Source organism: Papio anubis, chromosome 4, assembly GCF_008728515.1.
Source record: "Papio anubis isolate 15944 chromosome 4, Panubis1.0, whole genome shotgun sequence".
Classification (NCBI taxonomy): domain Eukaryota; kingdom Metazoa; phylum Chordata; class Mammalia; order Primates; family Cercopithecidae; genus Papio; species Papio anubis.
In genome coordinates this window covers 94,125,710-94,141,371 of record NC_044979.1, presented here as the reverse complement: position 1 = coordinate 94,141,371, position 15,662 = coordinate 94,125,710, and the positions used below count along the sequence as shown (strand labels likewise).

The 15,662-nt window shown below is 38.5% G+C and overlaps 1 long non-coding RNA gene across 1 annotated transcript in view; it reads right to left on the bottom strand.

Annotated features, from left to right (window-relative positions):
• LOC108585049 overlaps window positions 1–11,360 on the bottom strand; it is a 130,367-nt gene extending 119,007 nt beyond the window's left edge. The window contains exon 1 of the long non-coding RNA XR_002521015.2: window positions 10,977–11,360. This is a non-coding gene — a long non-coding RNA (uncharacterized LOC108585049). The remainder of the gene's footprint in view (window positions 1–10,976) is intronic.
• Between the last annotated feature and the right edge of the window lie 4,302 nt (window positions 11,361–15,662).

Sequence of the window (15,662 nt, the reverse complement as noted above, 5' to 3'; positions counted from 1 at the left end):
CCTCGAGTAGGTGATTTTTCACCCTTTTTGGTTTCTGATTCTATATTTGTAACATAAGCAATGTCTATTTGAATGTCTAATGGGATTCTCAAGCTTAATTGTCTGGAACCAAGCTCCCCAATCCAGCTCCTACCAATGTCAACAGCAATTCCATTCCCTTGTAGCTCAGCCAGTCACTTGGAGTCACCCTTGACTCGGCTCTCTTACATTTTACATACAATCCATTAGCAAATTCTGTTGGCTGTACCTCCAAAATGCCTCCAATCCAACCATACCCTGTAGTCTCACAGCCTTCTCTAGGCTGAGCGGCTATCAGCTCTCCCTGGTGAACTGAATCAGGGCTAAATGTTCTTTCTGCTTCCTTCTTGCTCTTCGCCCCCATCCCCAGTCTACTATCTGTCCAGGAGCCAGAGAGATTCTCCTAAAGCCTGTGCATGTCTGCCTAGTGTCCCTGAGGGCAAAGTCCTCATGTCTGACTAGGGCCCATGGGACAAAGCCTTCTGTATGCACATTTTATTTGAGACTGTGGTTCCAGGGAGCAGAAATGAAGGGCAGGCATTGCAACAGGAAAGAGGTGGGGTTGATACAAGAAAGTGTAACTTAAGCAAGTGATGCTTTGTCCCCAAGGGACCTCTTCATGAGCATTATTAATATGTCTCAGAGACATGCACCTGAGGGAAGAGAAGGGGAGCATTGGCGTCTATCCCCCAATGATCAAGGATTACTTCAAGAGCCTGTTGTACCTGTGTGAGTCTAAGGGGATGTCTCTTACTACAGGTTCAGAGGAGCTTCCAGGATAAGAGACTACACCAGTGGCACAAGCCTGCAGTGAAGCACTTGTGAAATTCAAGGTGGAAATGGTTGCAGCAATTGTGGCTGGAAAAAGAGGTAGGGCCAAGGCTATGAGGATTATTCCATACTCCTACTCTGCTCTCAACCACCTCACAGTTTCCCATCTTCCCCATGATAAAATCCAAAGCCGTCACCACTAACCACACCAGTCTCCTCACTGTGCCTTGAAGACCCACCAAACATGCCCCAACTCAAGGTTTCTGCTCTCACTCCCTTCTTGCCCCCACTTAAAATGTTCTGTTCAGATGCCACCTTATCAGTGAGGCCTTCCCTGGCATAATCTTTTATGGAAAATCCTAAGGAATCTATTCAAAAACTATTAAACAAGTTCAGGGTACATATATTCATAAATCATTTGTATTTCTATACACTAGCAATGCACCATTAAAAACTAAATTTAAAAAAAATCTCATGTACAATAACATCAAAACCAGTAACATATTTAAGAATAAGTTTAACAAAAGAAATGCAAGATCTGTACACTGAAAAGTATGAAACATCATTGAAAATATGACAAAATGCTGAAATAAATGGAAAGCTATCCAATATTTATGGATTGGAAGACTTCATATTGTTAATTGATCTAAAGATTTAAGATAATTTTAACAAAATCCCAGTTGCTTTATTGTTTTGCAAACATTGACAAGTTGATCCTAATATTCACATGGAACTGCAAGGGACCCAGAGTAACCAAAATAATCTTAGAAAAAAATGAACAAAATTGGAATACCTGTAATTCCTGATTTCAAAACTTACTACAAGGCTATAGTAATCAAGACAGTCTGATACTAGCATCAGGATAGAGATATAGCTCAATTAAATAGAATTGAGAACCAAAAACAAACTCACTGTATCTACGACCAATTGATTTCTTATAAGATTGCCAAGAAAATTCAATGAGGAAAGAACAGCCTTTGCAACAAATGGTGCTGGAACAACTAGATATACACATTTAAAAAAAATGAAATTGGGCCCCTACATCACACCATATATTAAAAATTAACTCAAAATGTAACAGCAAAACTCTTGAAACCCTTATAAGAAAACATAGGAATAAATCTTTATGATGGATTAAGCAATGGTTTCTTAGACAGTACCAAAAGCACTGGCAAAAGAAGAAAAAATCGGTAAATCTGAGTTTATGAAAATTAAAAACTTCAGTGCTTCCAAGTACACTATCAATAAAATGAAAAAGAGCTGATAGAATGGGAGACAATATTTGCAAATAATATTTCTGATAAGGAACTTGCATTCTGAATATATAAATAACACTTACAAATCAACAATAGAAAGACATATAACCCAATTTTTAAATGTGCCAAAGATTTAAATTGACATTTCTCCAAGAAGATAGACAAATGAGCAAAAAGCACATGAAAAACTACTCAACATCATCAGTCATTAGGGTAGCCAAATAAAACCACAATGAGATATCAGTTTACACCCACTAGGAGATCTATACTTTTTAAAAAACAGACAACAGCAAATGTTGGCAAGGGCATAGAGAAACTGAAACCTTCATGCCTTGCTGGTAGAAATGCACAAATGATACAGGACTTTAGAATAGTTTAAAAGTTCCTCAAAACGCTAACCATAGAGGTACCATATGACCCATCAATTCCACTCCTAGGTACGTACCTAGGAAACACATCCACACAAAAATTTGTGCACACATCTTCTTTTTTTTTTTTTTTGAGACGGAGTCTGGCTCTGTAGCCCAGGCTAGAGTGCAGTGGCCGGATCTCAGCTCACTGCAAGCTCCGCCTCCCGGGGTCACGCCATTCTCCGGCCTCAGCCTCCCGAGTAGCTGGGGCTACAGGCGCCCGCCACCTCGCCCGGCTAGTTTTTTTGTATTTCTTAGTAGAGACGGGGTTTCACCGTGTTAGCCAGGATGGTCTCGATCTCCTGACCTCGTGATCCACCTGTCTCGGCCTCCCAAAGTGCTGGGATTACAGGCTTGAGCCACCGCGCCCGGCCGCCGCACACATCTTCTTAAAACTTGTACACAAATGTTTGGCATTATTCATAATTACCAAAAGTGGAAACAACTCAAGTATCCATCATCAGATGAACTGATAAACAAAATGTGTTATAAACACATAATAGAGTGTTATTCAGACTTAAAGAGGAATGAAGTACTGACACAGGCTATGGATGAACCTTGAAAAGATCATGCTAAGTGAAAGAAGCCAGACAAAAAGGCTGTATTGTATAATTCCATTTATAAAAAATATTCAGACTAGAAACATCCATAGGAACAGAAGGATTAGTGGTTGCCCTGGGCTAGAGGGGACAAGGGATGGAAAGTGACTGCTAATGGGTAAAGGTCGCTTTTATTTTTTTTTGGAAGTGATGAAACTTCTAATATTAAATAGCAGTAATGCTTGAACGACTCTGTGAATGTACTAAAAACCACTGAATTGTACACTTTAAAAGGGTGAATTTTATACTGCATAAATTGTATTTCAATAAAGCTGTTATTTTTTAAAAATGGCAATAGCAAATACTTGCAAGGATACATAGAAACTGGGTCTCTCATATATTGCTGATGTGAATGTAAAATGCTACAGCTACCCTGAAAAATAAATGGATAGTTTCTTTGAAAAATAAACATACTCTTATTATGCCATCCAACAATCACCCACCTAAGCATTTATACCACAGAATGAAAACATATGCCCATACACAAACGCATACATGATTGTTCACAGCAGCTTTATTTGTAACAACCATAAATCGGAAACAGCCAAAATGTCCTATAAGGTATGAACAGTTAAACAAACTGTAGTATATATATACCACGAAGTACTACTGAACAATAAAAAGGAATGAATTATTGATACACACAACAATTTGAATGAATCTTAATGGCATTATGCTGAGTGAAAGAAAAGAAGCAGTTTCAAAAGGTCATATACTGAATATCCCAATTACCTTGATGTGATTGTTATACATTGTATGCAAGTATCAAAACATCATATGTATCCCCCAAAAACGCACCACTATTTTTTTTTTTTTTTTTTTTGAGACGGAGCCTTGCTCTGTCACCCAGGCTGGAGTGCAGTGGCACGATCTCGGCTCAGCCTCCTGGGTTCATGCCATCCTCCTGCCTCAGCCTCCTGAGTAGCTGGGACTACAGGCGCCGGCCACCATGCCGGGCTAATTTTTTGTATTTTTAGTAGAGATGGGGTTTCACCGTGTTAGCCAGGATGGTCTCGATCTTCTGACCTGGTGATTCGCCCGCCTCGGCCTCCCAAAGTGCTGGGATTACCGGAGTGAGCCACTGCGCCCAGCCAAAAATGCACCACTATTATACAATTTTTAAATGTAAAAAACTTTATATGCTATATAATACCAATTCTAGTGCATTCCTTTAAAGAAAATTACTGTTATATATTTAGGGAGTGCAAGTGCAGATTTCTTATGTGCATATATTGTACAGTGGTGAAGTCCGGGTATACAGCACATTCTTGAGATGACAAAATAGTAGAGACAGAGAACAAATTCGTGGTTGCCAGTGGTTATGGACTGGGGGTGTGGGGCATGTAAGGAGGTGGGTGTGGCAATAAAGGGGTAGCAACAGGAAGAGCTTTGTGGTGATGAGATAGTTCTGTATCTTAAATAAGGTGGTTACATAAATCTACACGTGTGATAAATTGACACAGAATTTTATACATGCATTATACCAATGTCAATTTTCTGGTTACGATATTGCACTAAAGTTATATAAGAAGTAACCATTGGGGGAAACCAGGTAGACCATGGGAACTCTGTACTAGCCTTATAACTTCTTCTGAATCTATAATTATTTCAAAATTAAAGCTTAATAACAAAAATTTACAAAACACTGTTCTGGAGAATCTTTGTAAAGTCCTTTCAAGCTCTATAATTGTTTTGGTGAAAAGAAAACCAATGTCCCATAAAATGAAAAATGGATAAATTGGACTTCAACAAAGTTAAAATCTTCATCTCCACAAAAGATCCTGCTAAGAGATACAGACTGGGAGATAATATTTGCAAATCATGTATCCAACAAAGGATTAATATCTACCATATGTACAAAACTATCAAAATTCAGTAGTAAAGAAACAATCCAATTAGAAAATGGGCAAAAGATATGCAGAAAAATTTCATCAAAGAGGATATACATATGGCAAATAAGCACATGAAAAGATAATCAACATCATTAGCCATTAGAGAAATGCAAATTAAAACTACAATGACATATCGCTACACACCTATGAGGATAACTAAAATAAAAAGTAGTGATAACACCAAATACTGGCAAGATGTGGAAAGACTGTATTACTCATACATTGCTGGTAGAAATGTAAAATAGTAAAGCCAGGCTGGAAAACAGTTTGGCAATTTCTGTTCAAAACTAAAGATAGACTTACCGTGCAAATCAGAAATTATACTCTTTAGCATATATCCCAGCAAAATCAAAACTTATTCTTTACACAGAAACTCATACATGAACCTTCACATGAGCTTTGTTCATGATATCCAAAACGTAGAAAGTATTCAATGTCTTTCAATGCATGAGTGATTAAGTACACTGTGGTACATACATACCATGTAAAACAATTCAGCAGTAAAAAGGAACAAACTATTGACAACATGCAGCAATATGAATGAAAGTCAAGAAAATTATGAGTGAAAAAAGACCATTTCAAAAGGATATATAGTGCATAATTACATTTATATAACACTCATGAAATAACATAATTATAGTGAGGGAGTACAGGGGAGTGGTTACCAGGGGTTAGAGTTTCAGGAGGGAGGGTGTGAAGGTAGCTACACAAGGAGGTCATAAGTGAGTCTTTTCTTTTTTTATTTGAGACGGAGTCTTGCTCTGTCACCCAGGCTGGAGTGCAGTGGTGCGATCTTGGCTCACTGCAAGCTCCGAATCCTGGGTTCACGCCATTCTCCTGCCTCAGTCTCCCAAGTAGCTGGGACTACAGGCACCCGCCACCATGCCCGGATAATTTTTTTGTATTTTTAGTAGAGACAGGGTTTCACCACATTAGCCAGGATGGTCTCCATCTCCTGACCTCATGATCTGCCTGCCTCGGCCTCCCAAAGTGCTGGGATTACAGGCATGAGCCACTGCGCGCAGCCACAAGTGAGTCTTATAATGACAGGACAGTCAACAATCTTGAGTGTGTGGTCAGGAAGAGGGCCAACTAGAGTTACCTAGTGCTTGTCCTTCCCACATAAAGGGGCCTATATTTCAACTAAGAGTGACCAAAGAAGTAAAGAGCACCAGGGGAATGGCAAAAGCTCTGTGGAGCACTGAAACCCAGGATAGCACCATAGAGAGGGGAGTGAGGCATCCTCCCTCTGCCACACTCTCTTTTCCTTCAGGATCAGCTTGGATCCAGGGGGAGCTTCTTCCTATGAGGAAAAGGTAAGTTACAGAACCCCAGCAGTCCCCACTGCTACCACAAATGCCAGCAATCCTTACTATAAGAGATCACCGCAGTCTTCACAGAATCTCAATTTAGAATGGAGAGTAGCTAGGAGTCCATGCAGCTACATTGCCTTACAGTAACAGCCCACCTTGGCCCACCCCCATGGCCAAAGCTGCTACTGCTCAGTGACATCTTGAAACTGGATCTACTATTAGAATGCATCTTGCCCTTGGGGCCAGTGGCAACTGACTCTCTCTATCTCTGAACCCTTACCATCATTCCACCACTCTCACACAAGTGCCTGTAGCACTACAAGCCCAACTGCCTGGAGCCTAGACCAGAGAGAATGACTCATGAGTCAGTAATAAATAGTCTACCAACCAAATAAAAGCCCAGGACCAGACGGATTCACAGCTGAATTCTACCACATGTACAAAGAAGAGCTGGTACCATTCCTGCTGAAACTATTCTAAGAATATGAGAAGGTGAGACTCCTCCCTAACTCATTCTATGAGGCCATCATCATCCTGATCCCAAACCTGTCAAAGATACAACAAAAAAAAGAAAACTTTAAGCCAATATCCTTGATAAGCATCGATGAAAAATCCTTGACAAAATACTTGGTAAACTGAATCCAGCAGCTGTCCAAAAGCTTATCCACCACAATCAAGTAGGCTTTATCCCTGGAATGCAAGATTGGTTTAACATAAGCAAATCAATAAATGTGATTCATCATATAAACAGAATTAAAGACAAAAACCACATGATTATCTCAATAGATCCAGAAAAGACTTTCAATAAAATTCAACATCCTTCATGTTTAAAAAAAACCCTCAATAAAGTAGGTATTAAAGAAACATACTTCAAAATAATAAGAGCCGTTTATGACAAACCCACAGCCAACATCATACTGAATGAGCAAAAGCTGGAAGCCTTCCCCTTGTAAACCGACACAAGACAAGGATGCCTTCTCTCACCACTCCTAATCAACATAGTGTTGGAAGTTTTGGCCAGGGCAATCAGGCAAAAGAAAGAAATAAAAGGCATCCAAATAGGTACAGAGGAAGTCAGACTATCCCTGTTTGCGGATGACATGATCCTACATCTAGAAAACCCCATAGTCTTGGCCCAAAAGCTTCTTAAGCTGATAAACAACTTCAGCAAAGTCTCAGGATACAAAATCAATGTGCAAAAATCATTAGCATTCCTATATACCAACAACAGTCAAGCCAAGAGCCAAATCAGAAAGGCAATCCCATTCACAATTGTTATGAAAAGAATAAAATACCTGGGAATACAGCTAACTAGGGAGGTGAAAGGTCTCTACAAGGAGAACTACAACATACTGCTCAAAGAAATCAAAGATGACAAAAATGAATGGAAAAACAGTCTATGCTCATGGATAGGAAGAATCAACATCGTAAAAATGGCCACACTGCCCAAAGCAAGTTATAGATTCAATGCTATTTCTATCAAACTACCATTGAGATTCTTCACAGAACTAGAAAAAACTATTTTAAAACTCATACAGAACCAAAAATGGTCCTGAATAGTGAAGGCAATCCTAAGAAAAAACAAAGGTGGAAGCATCATGCTACCTGACTTCAAACTATGCTATAGGGCTGCAGTAACCAAAACAGCATGGTACTGGTACAAAAACAGACACAGAGACCAATGGAACAGAAATAAGGCCACATACCTACAACCATCTGATCTTCCACAAACCTGACAAAAACAAGCAATGGGGAAAGGATACCCTATTCAACAAATGGTGCTGGGATAACTGGCTATCCACATGCAGAAGATTAAAACGACTCCTTCTTTATACCATATACAAAAATTAACTCAAGATGGATTAAAGACTTAAATATGAACCCAAAGCTATAAAAACCCTGGAAGACAGCCTAGGCAATACCATTCAGGATCTAGGCATGGGCAAAGATTTCATGACAAAGACACCAAAAGCAATCACAACAAAAGCAAAAGTTGACAAACAGGATCTAATTAAACTAAAGAGCTTTCTGCATACAGCAAAAGAAACTATCAACAGAGTGAGAAGACAACCTAGACAATGGGAGAAAATATTTGCAAACTATGCATCTGACCAAGGTTTAATATCCGGCATCTATAAGCAACTTAAACACATTTATAAGCAAAAAACAACCCCATTAAAAAGTTGGCCAAGGACATAAACAGACACTTTTCAAAAGAAGACATACATATGGCCAACAATCATATGAAATAAAGCTGAATATCACTGATCATTTGAGAAATGCAAATCAAAATCACAATGAGATGCCATCTCTCACCATTCAGAATGGCTATTATTAAAAAATCAAAAAATAACAGATGCTGGCAAAGTTGTGGAGAAAAAAGAATGCTTATACACTGTTAGGGGAAGTGTAAATTAGTTCAACCACTATGGAAGACAGTGTGGCAATTCCTCAAAGACCTAAAAACAGAACTACCATCTAATCCAGCAATCCCATTACTGGGCATATAGCCAAAAGAATATAAATCATTCTATTATAAAGACAGATGCACACATATGTTCATTGCAGCACTATTCACAAAAGCAAAGATGCAGTGTCAACCTAAATGCCTATTAGTGATAGACTGCATAAAGAAAATGTGGTACATATCTACCATGGAATACTATGTAGCCATAAAAAAGAATGAGATCATGTCCTTTGCAGGGACATGGATGGAGTCAGAGGCCATTATCCTTAGCAAACTAATGCAGGAACAGAAAACCAAATACCACATGTCCTCACTTACAAGTGGGAGCTAAATGATGAGAACACATTGACATAAAAAGGGGAACAACACACACTGGGGCCTATCGAAGGGTGGAGAGTGGGAGAAAGGAGAGAAGGACCAGGAAAAATAACTAATCAGTACTGGGCTTAATACCTGTGTGATGAAATAATCTGTACAACAAACCCCCATGACACAAGTTTACCTATGTAACAAACCCTCACATGTACCCTTGAACTTAAAATAAAAGTTGAAAAAAGAAAACTCTAAAGATGCCACCAAAAAACAGAACTATAAATGAATTCAGTAAAGCTGAAGGATACAAAATCAACATACAAAACTCAGTAGCATTTGTGTATACTAATAGCAAACCATTTGAAAAAGAGATCAAGAAAACAATTTCACAATAAAAACAAGATACTTAGGTATAAACTTAACCAAGAAGGTGAAAACTATAAAATGTTAATGAAAAAAACTGAATAAGAACAAATAAATGAAAGGGTATCACGTATTCCTGAATTAGAAGAACTTATGTTGCTAAAATGGCTATACTACCCAAAGTGATCATCAGATTTAATGCAATCTATATCAAAATACCAATGATGGCCAGGTGCAATGGCTCACGCCTGTAATCCCAACACTTTGGGAGGCTGAGGCGGGCGGATCACAAGGTCAGGAGATCGAGACTATCCTGGCTAACACGGTAAAACCCCATCTCTACTAAAAATACAAAAAAAAATTAGCTGGGTGTGGTGGCAGGCGCCTGTTAGACCCAGCTACTCGGGAGGCTGAGGCAGGAGAATGGCATGAACCTGGGAGGTGGAGCTTGCAGTGGGCTGAGATCATGCCACTGCACTCCAGCCTGGGCGACAGAGCAAGACTCCATCAAAAAAAAAAAAAAAAAACTGTTAGACAAACTAAAGTTTCTAATAATTAAAAAAAAAATTGCATGGCAATCAACTGCTTCATTAGCTCTGATATTGCATACATTTAAATATATGCATATCATTTCCTAGTTTAATTTAAACCAATTGTCTACAATTCAAATATACTTTCTCTGAATTCAAAAACTCTACAAATGGAAAGACCATTTCCCCCCAATAATATACACAGTGAATTAGTTAAAATGTCAGAAAAATGTTCTCCTTCCCTTAGCTCAAAGGAATGAAGTATTCACTTGGATTCACCTCCAACTTGGACAATTCAGGAAGAATTACTGAACTACAGATTGCATTATAGATAAAGTCTGGTAGAAAACTCAGAAGGACAAATGTGCCAAGATCACAGGGAACTCTTCAAAAGTGGGTACTTAACTGAGAAGAGAGATAGCGAGAAGGATAGGAAAAAAGTCGGAGCAGCAAAGTAACTAAGGATGATGCAATAGAAATGAAGATGTTTAGGTTCCAAGAGTGAATTACAAGCATAAATATAGAATTCTCTAAAAGGGCTATGAAAATGAATTATAAAAACAAGACTATTTGGAAGCATTACTATTTGTAAATATCCCCTGGGTATTCTAATTTCCTTCACATAAACATTAGCATAGATCTTCATAAATCAGGAGTCTGTGTTCTCATTATGTATTCAGCACAATTAATTTCATTCCATCTTCTCAAGCTGTCATTTCCTGATTAAGTTTTCCTATTCTTCTTTGGTTTTGATTCCTCTTCCTTAAACTAAGGGTTTTAAATCACCAACATTATATTCCCTGAGTGGAGAGAAAACCCTTTCACGGGTTTTTAAAGAAAGGCAATTCTCAACACAAACCTAATCACAGGGTCTTTGTACCCCATCTTGTTTCAGTTCAGATGACTAAAGCTCCAGAGACCATAATTTCATATTACAGCTCCTCGCAAGACAGAACAGGCCCCAGGAACATGAAACTGGAACTCACTTCCAAATCTTCACCACAAAGGTGAAGAACACAGCCACCTTTCTTCCCCAGGAAATTACCTTTCTTTCCATTAAATTTATTTCAAGAAAGTTAAGGCTCCTCCTCCTGCCCCTGTCTTCTCAGGGAAGTCACTCTTGGTAAACGCTAGGTAAGTTTCTGTTCCTACCTTTACTGTAACAATGAAAGAAATAGAGATTAATTTATGACAGCCCCTCCGACCCCCAGTAAAGTTCCCTCAAAGCTTGTATGAAAACCTTCCTTTCAAAAATATTCATAGCACTATTTGCCCCCTTATACATGTCACACAACTTTAGTATCCACTGAGCATCAAAATATAGAATGACCATTGGCATACGAGGGACATACCTCAATGTAATAAATGCCATCTATGACAAACCCACAGCCAACATAATACTGGAGCGGGAAAAGTTGAAAGCATTCCCTCTGAGAACTGGAACAAGACAAGGATGCCCACTCTCACCACTCTTCAACACAGTACTGGAAGTCCTAGCCAGAGCAATCAGACAAGAGAAAGAAATAAAGTGCATCCAAGTTGGTAAAGAGGAAGTCAAACTGTCACTGTTTGCTGACCACATGATCACTTACCTTGAAAACCCTGAAGACTCCTCCAAAAAGTTCCTAGAACTGACAAAAAATTCAGCAAAGTTTCTGGATACAAGATTAATGTACATAAATCAGTAGCCCTTCTATACACCAACAGCGATGAAATGGAGAATCAAATCAAGAACTCAACCCCTTTTACAATAGCTGCAAAAAAAAAAAAAAAGAAAATACTTAGGAATATACCTAATCACGGAGTCAAAGACCTCTACAAGGAAAACTACAAAACACTGCTGAAAGAAATCATAGATGACATAAACAAATGGAAACACATCCCATGTTCATGGAAGAGTACAATCAATATTGCGAAAACTACCATACTGCCAAAAGCAATCTACAGATTCAGGCAATCCCCATGAAAATACCACCATCATTCTTCACAGAATTAGAAAAAAAATTCTAAAATTCATATGGAACCAAAAAAGAGCCCACATAGCTAGAACAAGACTAAGGAAAAAAACATTTGGAGGCGTCACACTATGGGAATTCAAACTATACTATAAGGCCATAGTCACCAAAACACCGTGGTACTGGTATAAAGATAGTCCATAGACCAATGGAACAGAATAGAGAATCCAGAAATAAACCCAAATACTTAAAACCAACTGATCTTAGACAAAGCAAACAAATATGTAAAATGGGGAAAGGACACCCTTTTCAACAAATAGTGCTGGGATAATTGGCTAGCCACATGTAGGAGAATGAAGCTGGATCCTCATCTCTCACCTTAATCATCTCTCACAAAAATCAACTCAAGATGGTTTAAGATCTTAAATCTAAGACCTGAAACTATAAAAATTCTAGAAGATAACATTGGAAAAACTCTTCTAGACGTTGGCTTAGGCGAGGATTTCATGACCAAGAACTCAAAAGCAAATGCAATAAAAGCAAAGATAAATAGCAAGACTAAATTAAACTAAAGAGTTTTTGCAAGGCAAAAGGAACAGTCAGCAGAGTAAAAAGACAACCCACAGAGTGGGAGAAAATCTTCACAATCTATACATCTGACAAAGGACTAATATTCAGAATCTACAACAAACTCAAAAAATCAGTAAGAAAAAAAACCCATCAAAAAGTGGGCTAAGGACATGAATAGACAATTCTCAAAAGAAGATATACAAATGGACAAGAAATATATGAAAAAACACTCAACATCACTAATGATCAAGGAAATGCAAATCAAAACCACCATGCAATACCACCTCACTCCTGCAAGGATGGCCACGATCAAAAAAATCAAAAAACAGTAGATGTTGGTATGAATGTGGTGATCAGGGAACACTTCTACACTGCTGGTGGTAATGTAAACTAGTACAGCCACTATGGAAAACAGTGTGGAGATTCCTTAAGGAGCTAAAAGTAGAACTACCATTTGATCCAGCAATCCCACTACTGAGTATCTACCCAGAAGAAAAGAAGTCATTATACAAAAAAGATACTTGCACACACATGTTTATAGCAGCACAATTCACAACTACAAAATCGTGGAACCAACCCAATGCCCATCAATCAACAAGTGGATAAAGAAACTTGGTATGTGTATATGTGTGTGTGTGTGTGTGTGTGTGTGTGTGTGTGTGTGTATGATGGAATACTATTCAGCCATAAAAAGGAATGAATTAATGGCATTCGCAGCTACCTGGATGAGATTGGAGACTATTATTCCAAGTAAAGTAACTCAGGAATGGAAAACCAAACATCATATGTTCTCACTCATTAGCGGGAGCTAAGCTATGAGGATGCAAAGGCATAAGAATAACACAATGGACTTTGGTGATTCCGAGGGAAAGGGTGGGAAGGGGGTGAGGGATAAAAGACTATAAATAGGGTGCAGTGCATAATCCTCGGGTGATGGGTGCACCACAATCTCACAAATCACCACAAAAGAACTTACTCATGTAACCAAATACCACCTGTACCCCAATAACTTATGAAAAAAAATACACAATGACCAAAAAAGGGATTATAAATTCAATATATTTCTAAGTTAATTTGTATTTTATTCACCACAGCAGCACAAAATACTCATAAAATGCTGGTTACTTCATGCATGCATATTTACTTAGTTCACAGCAAATATGTGGTGTATATATGTGCTGACAGGTGTCTTACAATGATGTTTTATCCCATATCTAAGTTGGAAACCACTGCTCTGAGGAATGTTCCTGAAGGAGTGAGTTGAATACGATTCCCTGTTACAACAGCAACGTAGTCTGGGATTTTATCCTCGGTATAATCATGGATAATGCAAGGAAAATTAAAAATATCATTAAAAGATAAAAGCACATACAAGTGATTTAGAGGTTTCACTGAGATGCCCTGGGATGTTATTCATGAGAGCCAACCGAACTACCATAGGCAGATAGGTGCACCACACACAGGACTCTTAAGTCAAGGCAAATCTTTCCCAGTTCCTGGGGAGAATCTTATGTTACAATACCACGTTTAGTCTCACTCACTCTGTTTCTGTGTTTCTGTTTTTTATTTTTTTTTATGTTTTGTTTCTGAGTGAGTTTGCATTGGCCACCATTTTTTATGATTTTCACTGGAAACCTGGCTTTGCTTATATAGTCCAATAATCTGGTCTCTTGTGGGTGGCAGATGACATACAATCTGGTACCTGTTCAATGGAAGATGACAAGAAACTGGGTTGTCTCTTTGTGTTTGTTTGTTTGTTTGAGGATTATGACATCTTCTGGCTATCTCCCTGTGGTTTATCTGTTTGTGCACCACTATGAAAAAAGTCAATGAAGAAGAAAAAACAAATTGGTCCTGCTAGAATGGAGAGTAGATTGTAACTCAAGAAACAGCTAACTAGTGTGTCTTTGACTTGTCCTGTACCCCTGGTCTTCCTGTTACCCAGCTGCAACCAACCAGCAAATTTTGCTAACTTGTGCTGCAGTTGGGAAATGGAGGCTGCTGGTTCTCTTTATATCATTTGTGTAAATAAAAAGACCGTTGCCTTTAGTTCTAATGGAAGATAGTGTTGTGATTCCTTAAGGATCTAGAACCAGAAATTCCACTTGACCCAGTAATCCCATTACTGGGTATATACCCAAAGGATTATAAATCATTTTACTATAAAGACACATGCACAAGTATGTTTATTGCAGCACTGTTCACAATAGCAAAGACTTGGAACCAACCCAAATGCCCATCAATGATAGACTGGATAAAGAAAATGTGGCACATATACACCATGGAATACCATGCAGCCATAAAAAAGGAATTAGTTCATGTCCTTTGCAGGGACATGGATAAAGCTGGAAACCATCACCCTTATCAAACTAACACAGGAACAGAAAACCAAACACTGTATGTTCTCACTCACAAGTGGGAGTTAAACAATGAGAACACATGGACACAGGGAGAAGAACATCACACACTGGGGCTTGTTGGTGGGTAGGGGGCAAGGGGAGGAAGAGCATTAGGAGAAACACCTAATGCATGCGGGGCTTAAAACCTAGATGACAGGCTGATAGGTGCAGCAAACCACCATGCCACACGTATACCTAAGTAACAAACCTGCACATTCTGCACATGCATCCCAGAACTTAAAGTAAAATAATAAATAAATAAAAAGGCCTTTGCCTTGCTCCACAAAAGGAGGGTAACTAGCCCTTTGAAGTTGTTTATGAATAATTATCTTTCTTTCTATATCTATGTCCATTAACAGTGCTCACTGTTACTCTCTTGCTTTCTCTCTAGCCTGCTCTGTCTCTCAAAAATTTAAAATGAGTTGGTCATAAAAATCTAAAATTTGTGTACATTATAGGATATATAATCCAAGCATAGAGATCTACCATGTAAGGGAGAAAATGCACAAAAAACTTAAATTAATAAAACTGATTTGTATGGCTCTCAACACAGAAATCTGGGACATCTGTAAGAGCTTGTGTACTTTGAACAATCTTTATAAAAAGCATGTGGATGAGCCAGAACCCGGGTTGGAATGGGCAGGGTAAGATGACTGCTGGCTTGTCTGCTGCTTTGTGACCTCCAAAGAAAATGCAAGTGTTCTTTTTCTCTCCTCTATTTAAAGAAACAGATAATTACATAGAATTCAAATGAGCCAAGTCAAGATATAAAGAAAAATGAACCTTAAGTGGAGTCTTGGTGTCACT